This window comes from Cryptomeria japonica, chromosome 1, assembly GCF_030272615.1.
Source record: "Cryptomeria japonica chromosome 1, Sugi_1.0, whole genome shotgun sequence".
NCBI classification, from domain to species: Eukaryota; Viridiplantae; Streptophyta; class Pinopsida; order Cupressales; family Cupressaceae; genus Cryptomeria; species Cryptomeria japonica.
In genome coordinates, this window is record NC_081405.1 from 504,714,934 (window position 1) to 504,728,175 (window position 13,242).

Genomic DNA, 13,242 nt, shown 5'->3' on the forward strand with positions numbered 1-13,242 from the left:
AGGACGACATGAACCGCTACTGCCAGAGTTCAAGCCCAAAGGTAATACAGGCCTAGGCTTTGAAAAAGAAGTCCTTCTAAACTCAAATTTAAAGGCAAAACCAGTAAACCATTTTGCCCACTTACTGCAAAGAGGACACCTTTCATAATCAAAGCACCATCAAACCATATCTCCACTGCCCCATCGAGGCTCACAAACCCAACACCACCATCTATAATACCAAACATCCCACCAATCGAACCAATACTCCCATCCGCAGCACCCATCACATCAATAATACCAGTAGCAGCAGCAACTCTATCAAAACCCGCAGCAGCATCTATGGCACCGACAGTATCAGCAAAAGCAACTGAGTCAATATTACCACTACTCCTTGTGCCAGATTCCTTGATCCCCACCAAACTTCCTGCAACACCGATTACTACAAAGGTCCATAAACCAATCACGCCTGCAGTATTCAACTCCAGCGACATCCCAGTATGGTATAGCAATCGGATGCTGGAAAGTGATTCAGAGACTGACTCACATGAGTGGGAATTTGATTCTGTACAGCTTAACACTTCAGATGAGGAAGACACATCACCACCTCCGCCACACAAAGACATCCCTGTTTACGGAGAAGCACAGATAAAAACCACTTGGGTACCTGAGCTGGAAACATCTTCCACAGACCCTACGTCTCATCCTACGCCGGATTCTGACAGGGAGAGTACCATCAATGACCTTCACCACACTGTCTTAACCCTCACTGATACATCTAACGAACTTAACTTAATCGATGAGGTAATGCCCATTATCCACCCTGAACTCATCGAATGGAATCAACCAAATCCCCCATGTCTTGACCTCTTCCAAAACGATGAGGCTATCATTGACTTTTTGGAATTAAGGGATAATCTACCAAGCGGGGATCACAAAGCTGGATTCACCATTGAACTTAATAGCGCAGCATACTTCGGGGCGGATGCCAAACCCTTCAGCTGCAAAAATATAACATTAAAACATGGATCTTCCAGTGAAAACCACACTGTGGCACTGTTTGATCCAACAAAAGTAAAAAGAAAGAGCGTATCCAACGGTGAAAACCTCTCTGAGGCGCCTGAGGATGAAGGGTTTGACATTCTCCCTGCTAATACACAACAGGAACGATCAACGATCCTCATTGAGGAGACCAAAGAATACAATGTGGGGACTCCTGAAAACCCTCATATCATACATCTGGCATCTCTTCTCACTCCAGAGGAACAGCCTCAATTTATCGAGTTCTTCCAGCAGCGCCAGATCAACTTTGCATGGTCATATGCAGACATGCCTGGGCTTGATCCAGATTTAGTCATGCATCATCTCACAGTAGCAAAAGGAGCCAAACCTGTCAAGCAGAAGCTTCGTAAGATGCATCCTCAGATTGCCATGCTAGTCAAAACAGAACTCAAGAAACTCCTAGATGTTGGTTTCATTAGACCAATTGATTACGCAGAATGGATCTCCAATATTGTGCCAGTCGGCAAACCAAAAGGGGGCATCCGCATTTGTACAGACTTCAGAGATCTGAATAAGGCATGTCCTAAGGATGACTTTCCCCTACCAAATATCGACATCATAGTGGATTTGATAGCAGGACATGCCATGCTTTCACTCATGGATGGCTTTTCAGGTTACAATCAAATAAAGATCGCACCAGAGGACCAACATAAGACAACCTTCACATGTCCATGGGGCACATACTGCTGGAATGTAATGCCTTTTGGTCTAAAGAATGCAGGAGCGACCTATCAAAGAGCAATGACCACCATCTTCCATGACATGATGCATACTATGATGGAAGATTATGTGGATGATTTACTAGCAAAATCACTTACTAGAGAAGGACATCTTCACATCTTAGATAAAATCTTTGATAGACTGGAACAATACCATGTTCGACTCAACCCAAAGAAATGTGTCTTCGGAGTGACCTCCGGGAAGCTTCTAGGATACATTGTCTCAAGCAAAGGCATTGAGGTCGATCCAGCAAAGGTTAAAGCAATCATGGACATGCCACCTCCAAAGAATATCAGTCAGCTAAGAACACTACAAGGACGGCTTCAATCTATCCGCAGATTCATTGCACAATTGGCTGATAAGTGTCACCCATTCACACACCTGCTACACAAGAACATCCGCTTTCAGTGGGATGCCCAATGCCAGCAAGCATTTCAGGCGCTTAAACACTATCTCATGAATCCACCATTGTTGATGCCACCAGATCCAAGTAGACTGTTGTTACTTTATATCTCAGTGACAAGTACAGCATTAGGTGTATTATTGGCACAACATAATGCAGAAGGCAAAGAGTGTGTTGTTTACTACATCTCTCGCACACTGGTTGGCTATGAACTCAATTACACACCTATTGAGCGAGCTTGCCTAGCAGTAATCTTAGCAGCCACTAAATTGCGACACTATCTGTTGACACACAAGGTACAACTCATCGCAAAGATTGATCCACTCAAGTATTTACTCAGCAAAGCAGCATTGACAGGTCGCTTGGCCAAATGGGTAATGATTCTAAGTGAATTTGACATCGAGTATGTGGACCGTAAAGCTATCAAAGGGCAGGTCATTGCAGATCAGTTGGCCGATGCACCACTCATAGGTGATCATCCCCTCATTTCCAATTTTCCAGATGAAGAGATATTCATGATCACAGAAGTACAACCATGGAAACTATATTTTGATGGTTCATACACTAGGCACGGCTCGGGGGCAGGCATTCTGTTTATCACACCTCAGGGTGATAGCATCCCAAAGTCTTACAGGCTCACATTTCCATGCACCAACAACATAGCAGAGTATGAGGCCTTGATCACAGGACTCAGGCTAGCCATACAATGGAAATTACAAGAACTGCAAGTATATGGCGATTCCCAACTAGTCATTCGACAAGCAACAGATGAATATCAAACCAAAGATGATAAACTCATGCCATACAAGCAAATGGTGGACAATCTAAAGACATCATTTACTACTATCACTTTTGAGCAGATACCAAGAGATCAGAATCGAGCTGCTGACGCTATGGCTACCATCGCATCTCTACTAGATCTTCCACAGAATTCAACACGCTACGAGTTCTTGGTAGAACAGCTTTGGATTCCCGCTTATGATATCCCCGAATCCGACATGATATGTCACCTTGTCGGTTCTGAATCCCCATGGTACGGTGAGTTCTACACCTATCTCCGCGATCACACCCTTCCTCCCAACCAATCAAATAACCAACGTAAAACCTTCATTCGCCAAACTGCTCGATATACCATTATTGCCGAAACCCTATACCGACGCGGTCTTGATGGTACTCTCCTTCGATGTCTGGAACAAGGTGAGATAACAAAGGCTTTGGAAGAGGTACATGAAGGAATTTGCGGGACTCACTCAAGTGGTCCGTCACTAGCCAAGAAACTCATGCGAGCTGGATACTATTGGCCATCTATGGAAAAGGATTCCTACTACTTTGTCAGGAAATGCAAGAAATGTCAAGTTCACGGCGACCTGATACATGCACCGGCCCAGGAACTGCAACCAATCACGACACCATGGCCTTTCTGTCAATGGGGCCTTGACCTTGTGGGTAAGATTCATCCATCTTCATCCAACGGCCATAAATTCATTATTACCGCCACCGAATATTTCACCAAGTGGATCGAAGCTGTTCCACTTACCCAAGTCACCGGCAAGCAGATTGCCTCATTCATCCTCAATTACATCATCTGTCGGTATGGTGTGCCCATGTCCATTGTCACAGATAACGGTCTTCCTTTCAAAAATCAGGATGTCCGTGAGCTTTGTGAGAAATTTCATATCCAACACCGCTTTTCCACTCCCTATTACCCACAAGGCAATGGTCAGGCCGAAGCATCCAATAAAAACATATTGAGGATCCTAAAGAAGACAGTCAATGATGCCGGCCGTGATTGGCATGTTCAATTGAATCCAGCGCTATGGGCATATCGAACTAGCATTCGGACCCCTACAGGTGCAACTCCTTATTCATTGGTCTATGGTGCTGAAGCTATCTTACCTATTGAGGTCGAGATACCATCCTTACGAGTTTCATTGCACAATCTCATCGATGATGAAGCATACAGAGTATCTCGTCTTCAGGACTTAGAGTTACTAGATGAGAAGCGACAAGCTGCATACAATCACCTCAAAGCCTATCAGCAGCGCATGAGTAGAAGCTACAATCACCGAGTTAGATCTCGTACATTTGAGGTAGGTGATCTTGTTCTTCGAGAAAATCCTCGCAACCAACCAAACAGAGAACATCAAGGTAAGTTTGAATCAAACTGGTTGGGCCCATATGTTGTCACTGCTGTATTCGGGTCCGGGGCATATCAGTTGGCTACATCAGACGGAGAACCGCTCGCAGATCCAATCAATAGCATGCACCTCAAACGGTTTTATACCTAAGGTGTACAAGGCATCAGGCTCCCCTGCATATCAGAAAATACCAAAAACATTCAGAAAAATGTCCTAAAGAAAATACCAAAAACATTCAGAAAAATGTCCTAAAGAAAATACAAAAACATTCAAAAAAGTAAAGAAAAATCATGCATCCAAACGGTGAACAACCACTCCGGTGGCACCTTGGGTAAGTACGATGGTGAAAACCTGGCAAACAGGCGCCACTCGTAAAGGCTATGGCTCCATTGTCTTTCAGACTTGTTGCGATCACATCTACTTCATACATACATCCATCCATCCATCAACCATGGCTTGTTATAAATCTACAAATCCAAGAAAGTACTATATGCATCTTGCATCCCGCTTTTTTATAGTCATGTCTAAACTGGGGGCAATGCCTTTAACCTATTGATGGAAGTGGACTCTACATTGTCTTGTGATTCATTAAAGTTCTTCATTTAAAACTATCTCACCAAATCCAAAACCATTCAAAACAAATTCAAAATCCAAAAACATCCAAAACACTTCAAAAAACCAAAAACATTCCAAACACTTCAAAATACCAAAAACATTCAAAACACTTCAAAATCCAAAAATATTCAAAAATATCTCCAAAAATATTCAAAAATATCTCGCAAAAATACCAAAAACATTCAAAACAATTCAAAATCCAAAAACATCGACAAAACCATTGAAAAATCACACAAAAACATGACAACACCTTGTACATACCCATCCATGCAGATACCAAAATAAACATTGACAAACTACTCACACAATGACCATTTACCAATCAACCACACAATTTACATCAACAATCAAACTGTCTTCAACAAGGATGCATCCTTCCTTACCAAAACAAAGACAAGATGACATTTTCTTTGACAAGAAAATTATGTTAAGCTATCAAATACTTGGTTGATTTGTGAGTACAATCGTTTGTTTATCTGTATTAGGATCTTTCAGCATTGTTTTGTATCGTTTGCGCATTACTTCCGATGAAGTACTGGGGCATGTACTAATGGTGTCTACGTGGGAAGTTCACCAAGCTACATGATCTTATGCAAAATGCAGTCATAGATCATTACGGCTTGCTGACTACAGCGTATACCTCGACCATATGAGCATGAACCATTACCAAGGATCCATATTCTTTATTCTTTATGTATATATTGTTTGTTTGCAGGTACAATTCTCTTTCTTTGGTTCCTCCTACCTCATCCAAACTGGATAAAGGTTTTATCTCTTATTACGGTATGCACTTGTCTCAGGATATGATCAACCTAAGATCAAGGAGGACGATCCAAGTCATGCATGAAAGGAGATAATCCTTGTCTGTTCCGCAAGTAATACTCTGGTCAACTTGATCCGTTATATCAAGTTGCTTGTATTAACTTGCTATATCGAAATCCATGTAAGAAATACTCTGGTCATCTTGAATCTTTATGTCAAGTTGCTTGTATTTTCTTACAACATTTTAAAGCTCGATGATGAAAAATAAAGCACCATGGATTGTCATTTCATCTCATATGTATATATTGCATTTCGTTGCATTCCACCCATCCATACATTCATAAATAGCTGCATATCATTCATACATAGTAATGACAATGGATACTCTATTTTCCTCTTCTTCCATAGGAATGTAATAGGTTCTCCATTTCTTCTATCTAACATCGAACCCCCCCCTCACCCTCCCCATTTCGATAATTAGCATCACATACCCTACATCGTTTCTCAATCAACCCAATCAAGCCACGTTCATCACCATCCATCTCTAAATAGGAGGGATTGTGTTTCCTATGCTAAGTCATCCAATAAGCCCAACAAGTTACTCTGTCTGCACAGGTACATCAACTCACACACACCTAGACTATCAATAGATACTCTGATCACGTATCTTCGGGTCTCAATAGATAATCGATTATGGTAATCCTAGACTATATCAGACATTTATCATAATGACCTAGTCTCAACGGGGCTGCCATGATTCCCCACAACCATCCATCACATGCACATACTATCAATTGATCAACCAATCAAACACAATCCAACGGACAATTACATCAATTGTCTACGTCTCAATGAGTATTTTGCTTCATATACCTTGACTTCATCGGGCAATTACATCAATTGTCTAAGTCACATCAGGTCACTTTGATTCACTTACTCAGACTTTATCATGTCCAAGCGACCAACTGACATCAACTGTCACGCTTTGACTTGACCGGGGCAATTCAACCGATTGCACCAGATTGTCCAACCAATTTTGATCAATTGTATAGCATCAATCAAAACCCCACACTACATCTGCTATGTATCTCTTGCATGACCTCAGGGTACTCGCTGGCTTGTTGTTTCTTCATATTCACTCCATTTTCTCCCATTCTTTCATCATTAGTTCTAATTTCTTCTATTCTACCTCCCCTCCACTTTGCATTCTTTTTCGAGAGATCGCCCGATTTTTCAAAACAAAATTTGGCCTATCTCTCGAGGGGGCATACCACCCATTAAATTTACATTTTATGGGGCATTTCTTCACACCTATTTTTCTTTCTTTGAAACGATGCGATAAACTGCACCGTCTCAAAGAGGGGCAAATGTAGTCACATAAATTTGTCCACTTAATTAAATGAATACTTAGTATTTATTTGATTATTTAACCATCAATTAATAATTAATTAAATTAATATTTAATTAATTCATCTTAACCCTCTTCTCCTATTAATTAAATAAATTATTCAATTTATTTGATTTAATTCACTTAACCAAATTCATACCATTAATTAAATAAATAAATCATATTTGTTTAATTAAATCTTCTCTCACATTTAAATAAATTAATATTTATTTAAATCCCCCAAAATCCCACCTCTCACATTTAAATAAATTAATATTTATTTAAAACCCCCAAAATCCCACCTCTCACATTTAAATAAATAAATCATTTATTTAAAATCACCTTTATCCTCCACCCACTTGCATTTTCCTACAAATACAAGTTGCACAATTATTTTAAATAAATAATTTATTTAAATCACCTTTATCCTCCACCCACTTGTATTTTCCTACAAAAGCAAGTTGCACAACTATTTTAAATAAATTATTTATTTAAAATCCTATTTATCCTCACCCACTTGAAACCTTTAATGGTTTCCCTTAAAGTATTCAAACTTGATGGCTTTAAAGTCTTCAAACTTGATGGCTTCCTTCTATAATCTTCTTAAGACTTTAATAGTTTTCCTTAAAGTCTTCAAGCCTTTAATGGTTTCCCTCAAAGTCTTCAAGCATTTTAATGCTTTATCTTCATTTTTCTCATTTAAATAAATTAATATTTATTTGAATATTTATCCAAATGCAAATTACACCATTTAATTGAAATAAATGATTTTATTTTAATTGAAAATACCAAAATTTCTCCCACTTGCATTTTCCTACAAAATCCACTTGTATGCCTAAACCCCTTCTAGATTCTTCTAAACCCTTCCTAATTAGCCTAATCCATCCCCTAAATATTGTCACATTCCTAAGCAAATTGGAGTCACTTCTCAAAGACTCCAAAGTCTTTGAAAAGCAATTAATGCTTTGTGTGTTCAACAAATTAACCCTCAAAGTCTTTGATAACCATTGAAGGCTTTCAACCTTCAACCACTTAATCCCCAAAGTCTCCAATAACCATTAATGGTTACCTCAAACCCTCCCACATGGTTAAAACATTTGTTTTGACTCAACCTCTACCCAACCCAAAGGTCTCATCAGGCCATTAATGCTTTGACCATGATTATCTCTTAAACATTTGCACAAAGGTTTATCCTTGCATTAACTCCTAATCCAGTGGGTAATCCTAATTTAGACTTGACCCTTACCTTCTAGATAACCATGAGGTCTTCTCAGGCCTTTAATGCCTCCAACCTCTTCTCTCAACCCAATCCTATGTTGACACTTGTCACCATTTTATTAGTGCCAATTGTGCACATGGATCCCCAACTTTCAAACTTGGCCCTTGATTAAACCATTCAATCTTAACCCTTCATTTCCCCATTTCTTCTATAAATAGAACCCTTCTCCTCAAGCAAAAGGAAGCATTTTAGAGTATTGTTGTTATACTGGCATTAGCATAGAGCTTTTTCATAGCATCACTATCTACTCTTGCATAGTATTTGCTTATCATATTCAACCATCTTGAATCTCCATATGGCATCCATGGCTAGTGCTAAAAGCTGAGAGCTACACTCATTTGGGACTTGGAGAGGAGAGAAACAAGGGAGAAGCATCAAAAGGCATCATGGAAGCATCTTAGGGAGGCTCTTCTCCTTTCTTTTATTTTGTTAAACTTCTTTCATGCTTTTTGAAATCTCTCTTGATATGTTTGGAATGGTTTTTAGTTCTTTGTTTTGTTTTTATGGTTGAAACTAACTTATTAACATTGAACTTTGTTGTTGCCTTGTCCCCATTTCCATGACATCAAGCATCATATAGGTGATTCACAGTGTAATTATAAGCGACTCACATATAATCAGTGGTATCTGTGTTTCGCCTTGAAGTGGAAGGAACCCTTTGGTCTTGTGATGGATTCTTAAACATAAGATGATCATTGTTTGTGGTTTTTGGGTCATGTCCTTCAATTTCAATCTTGCCTTGGTCAATAAGATCTTGAATAAGATCTTTCAATCTGTAAAAATTGCTTGTTTTATGCCCTTTCCCTTGATGAAATTCACAATGTTCATTGTCTCTCCACCATGAAGGTTTAACCTGAGGTTTGTAATTGGACGTCTTTGGTAGGGTCACCAGATTTGAAGAGACCAACTGACGCAACATTGTTTCAATAGGTTCCCCTAAGGGAGTGTACTTTCATTTTTGTTTATAATTTTGTTGGCGTTGCCTTGGTTCTTCTTGTGGTACATTGCATCCTTGATTTGGTGGGGGAGGAATCGTATTGGTCTTAGGAGGGGGGTTTTGCCCTCCAAAGCGCACCACATGTTGTGCACTTTTGATAGTCTTTGCATCTACAACCCTGTCATTGATGATGTTTTGTTTTTATTCCAGAAGTTAGGTTTATCACTATTGAATCGCGGGTGAGGCACATCTTTGGGTTCATTGTATATTTTGATAAGCCCCTTTTTGATGAGGTCCCTTTCACATTTTAAACCTTGTGTGATCATGTCATTGAAAGACTCTGTACCTTTCATGTCCAAATGAAATTCCATTTCTTTGTTCAAGTTGGAAATAAATATTTCCACTAGTTCTCTTTTAGGTAGCGAAAGGGAACGTCTACTAGACATTTGTTGCCATCTTTGCAGGAAAGTTGAAAATAGCTCCCCTGGTTTTTGCTTAGTGTTACATAGATCATACATGGTGATATCGCGTTCAATGTGATGTGAGTAATGTGTAAGGAATTTCTGGACCAGTTCTTCGAATGTCCTAATACCACCTGCTAGTCAGGAAAACCATGATGTAGTTGTCCCTCCCAAACTTTGGGGAAAGAGTCGCATTAGGTATGTGTCCTCATATGCGACTTCTAGGCATGCTGAATGAAATTCTCTAACATGATCATGAGGGTCTCCTTTTCCTCAATACTTTTCAAACTTAGGTGTTTCAAACCCTCATGGAAAAGGTGGCATATGTAGATTCCTATCAAAGGGATAGGGACAAATATCGTTAAGTGAAAACTAGTTTGTTTTCACACCACTATGGAGTTGTTGGGCTAAATTCTTGACTTGTTGCCGCAACATGTCAATGTCATTTGGAGGAGGAGGAGGTGGGGGATTTCCTTGATGAAGGTTGTATCTGATGTGATCTTGACCTCTTTCATCCTCATTACAGCTTTGCCATTCCAATGCTTTCCTTAGTTGTGCAATATCAAAATCAAAGGGTAGTTTGGATCCCTCTTGGGCAAGTCTTAAAAAGTGAGCATCAGTGTTGCTCCTGAGTATTTCATCAAAAAGTCGATTGAAGAGAGGGTTGTGCTGCGCCCTTTCTATTGTTGCAAGAGTAGGAGTACTTGGATTTTCATCATTTGTGTTTCCTCCAAAGGCTTCTTGGAATTGATTGAGATTTTCCTCCTCTTCCTCTTCAATTTCTAGTTGTCTAGACCTTGACCTAGTTTGAGCCATTTTGTTTACAAGTTGTTGTCGAAGTTTGGTGAAAATGATGATGAGTTAGTGATGAAATGAGAGATTTATGTTTGGTGGAGTGTTTTGCATATGGATCTCTAGCATTAAAGGTAGATGTTACCAAAGTCCTTCCTTGAATTGCTTGTTGTGTTTTGTTGACAATGTTTGATGTGATAAGGTTTAGAGAGACTCAAGATGTGTTATGGACCCAATTACCTAGTAATGGGAGGATTCACTCATAGACTAGTTTTAACCTACGTAGAAATGCCTCTTAGGATGAGTTTATCCTAGATGTAGAGACACTCTAAAAGTGATGTGTTGTGTTTGATTCAAGCAATATCAAAATAGAACTTAGGACAAAAGCCTCTTGATGTTTTGAGAGTTGGAATGGATTTGATGAGATGTGAATGTGATAATGGATGAAATGTGAACTTCAATAGAAACTCTGTGTTACAAAAGGAACAAACTCTTCCTCTTCTCTTTCAGGAGTTGGTGGTTCTTCCCTACTTGAGTTATATGTGATGCAAATGTCTGGAAAGAAGGCAGGATTGATTTTGCCTCCCTTGTTTTGATGATATCTCAAAGCTCTATATTGAGCAAAAGGTCTGTGGTTTAATGACTCTTGATCAAACTCGTTAGATTTTCCTTGAAGATATAGATGCATGTGACATAAGAAGGTTCTATGGGAGACAAAGATTTGTCTATTGAGATAGAAAAATTTCCTTCTTTTGATGAAAGCCTTTGAGCTCAATGGTCTTTTCTTCAATTTGATATGTTGATGAAGATTCTTCCTTCTCAAAATGTGAAGGATGGTCATATAATTTTGATACTTTATTTTTGTCCCTTGTTTTTTATCTTTGTTGGTATTTGAAAATGTTTGTGTTGGATGAATACTTGTTTTGGAACTAATTTTTGATTTTTCTTTGACAAGAAAACAAAGCAAGCACACAAACACAAGAATGTTGCCTCAAAAGGCACAAATAAGTGTGGGTCTAAATCAGCCCAATTTTTGGAATTTTAATGACGCTTTCTTTCCAAATGTTTTTGAGTATGTTTTTCCAAAAAACTTGAAGTTGGCTCAGTTTATTACTAGTCTTGACACAAAATGAAGACACTTCAAACACACTTTATCCCTAAGGTCAAATGGCCAGTTGCGATAATCAGCCCACATCTTGATATTTCTTCAACTTTGGTACTACATACCTTATGAATCCTGTCGTGACAGGTAAGGATGTGATATACTAAGTCTTGCACAAGCATAACAAATAGATGATCCCTATGATGGTGGAGTCACCACTTTTATCAAGCTACAAGTGACCTTTTAAAAAGCTATGTTTCTACTCAAGGAAATATGTATGGTGAGTATCTTGGGAGCAAAACCATCTATGCTCTTGCACTGAACTTTCTCTCAAATATCCTCAATCAATAGAACGGGTGGGCTACTACTTAAAGGTGTTTAGTAATTTTTTATGTCTCTGGACATAAGTTCATTCTGCAGTGACTCACTTAAGAGCCTTGTAATTTGTGGTGGGGCCCATTTGTCCTTTCGGCAAGTTACACTGTAGGAACAACTATACCCAAGGCTACAGCTTTCGCTCACACCTGATTTCTATAGCGGCTCAAAGGATTTACCGCGCGAGGTCGTTCCCAAGAGTGATGTGTCTCTTGGTAGGCCTCTCTTAAAAAGATAAAATTTTGAGTGTTATGAACACTTTTCTCTTGCACCTAGGACCACGAAAGCCAAGGGAGAGGATAGTGTGTGTTAGAAGTAGGACCACTCTACAGATTTTGTATAAGCGTGCCAAACACAAAAGACACTTGTTCTTTTTAACCCATCATCGCAATGTGATCTATTTTCTACTTGGAGATGTTGCTCTAACAACCATGGTGTTCTTTTTAGCCAAGATAGCAAAATGAAGTGTTCATTTTATCCAAGATTGCAAAATGATTGTTCTTTTTAAACTCGAAAAATAACAAGTTGATCGTTCTTTTTGGCCCATATTGCAAGATGTGAATGTTCGTTTTAGCCAAGATTGCAAGATGTGAATGTTCGTTTTAGACCAAGATAGCAAAGTTTGTTTGTTCATTTTATTCCAAGATAGCAATGTGTGTTTGTTCGTTTTAACCAAGATAGCAAAGTGTGAATGACTATCCTAGAATTGATCCATTTTCCCAATTAAGATGGGTTGAAAGAAAAATTTGCAAATTTGACACTTTCAACATCTGCAACAAACAATGTGTTAGAAAGACGCTCCTTAATATCCTGCACAAATTGTAAACCCAAAATTAGTTTCCAAACTAAAAAAATAGATTATCATAACCAAATAAAATAACACACTAAAAAAAAATTAAACTAATCACACAAATAAAAATAGAACCTAATTAATAAACAAATTTAAATCTAATCTAAAACTAAATTAACAAAACTAATTTAAAATTAAGCTAAAATTAAATTACGACTCCTTCAAAATCTAAATTAAAACTTAATAAAAACTAACTTAAAAATTCAAATTTAAAAAAAACTACTTAAAAAAAAATCTAATCTAATTTACAAATAAAATTAATAAAAAAAAGCTATTCTAAAAAAACTAATGTAAAAGAGAAATCTCTTACTCTTAGCCCTTACGTGGGCCCTGAAACAAGTCTCTCTCTCTCTCTCTTCTTTTTTTTTTCCTAAAGAAAA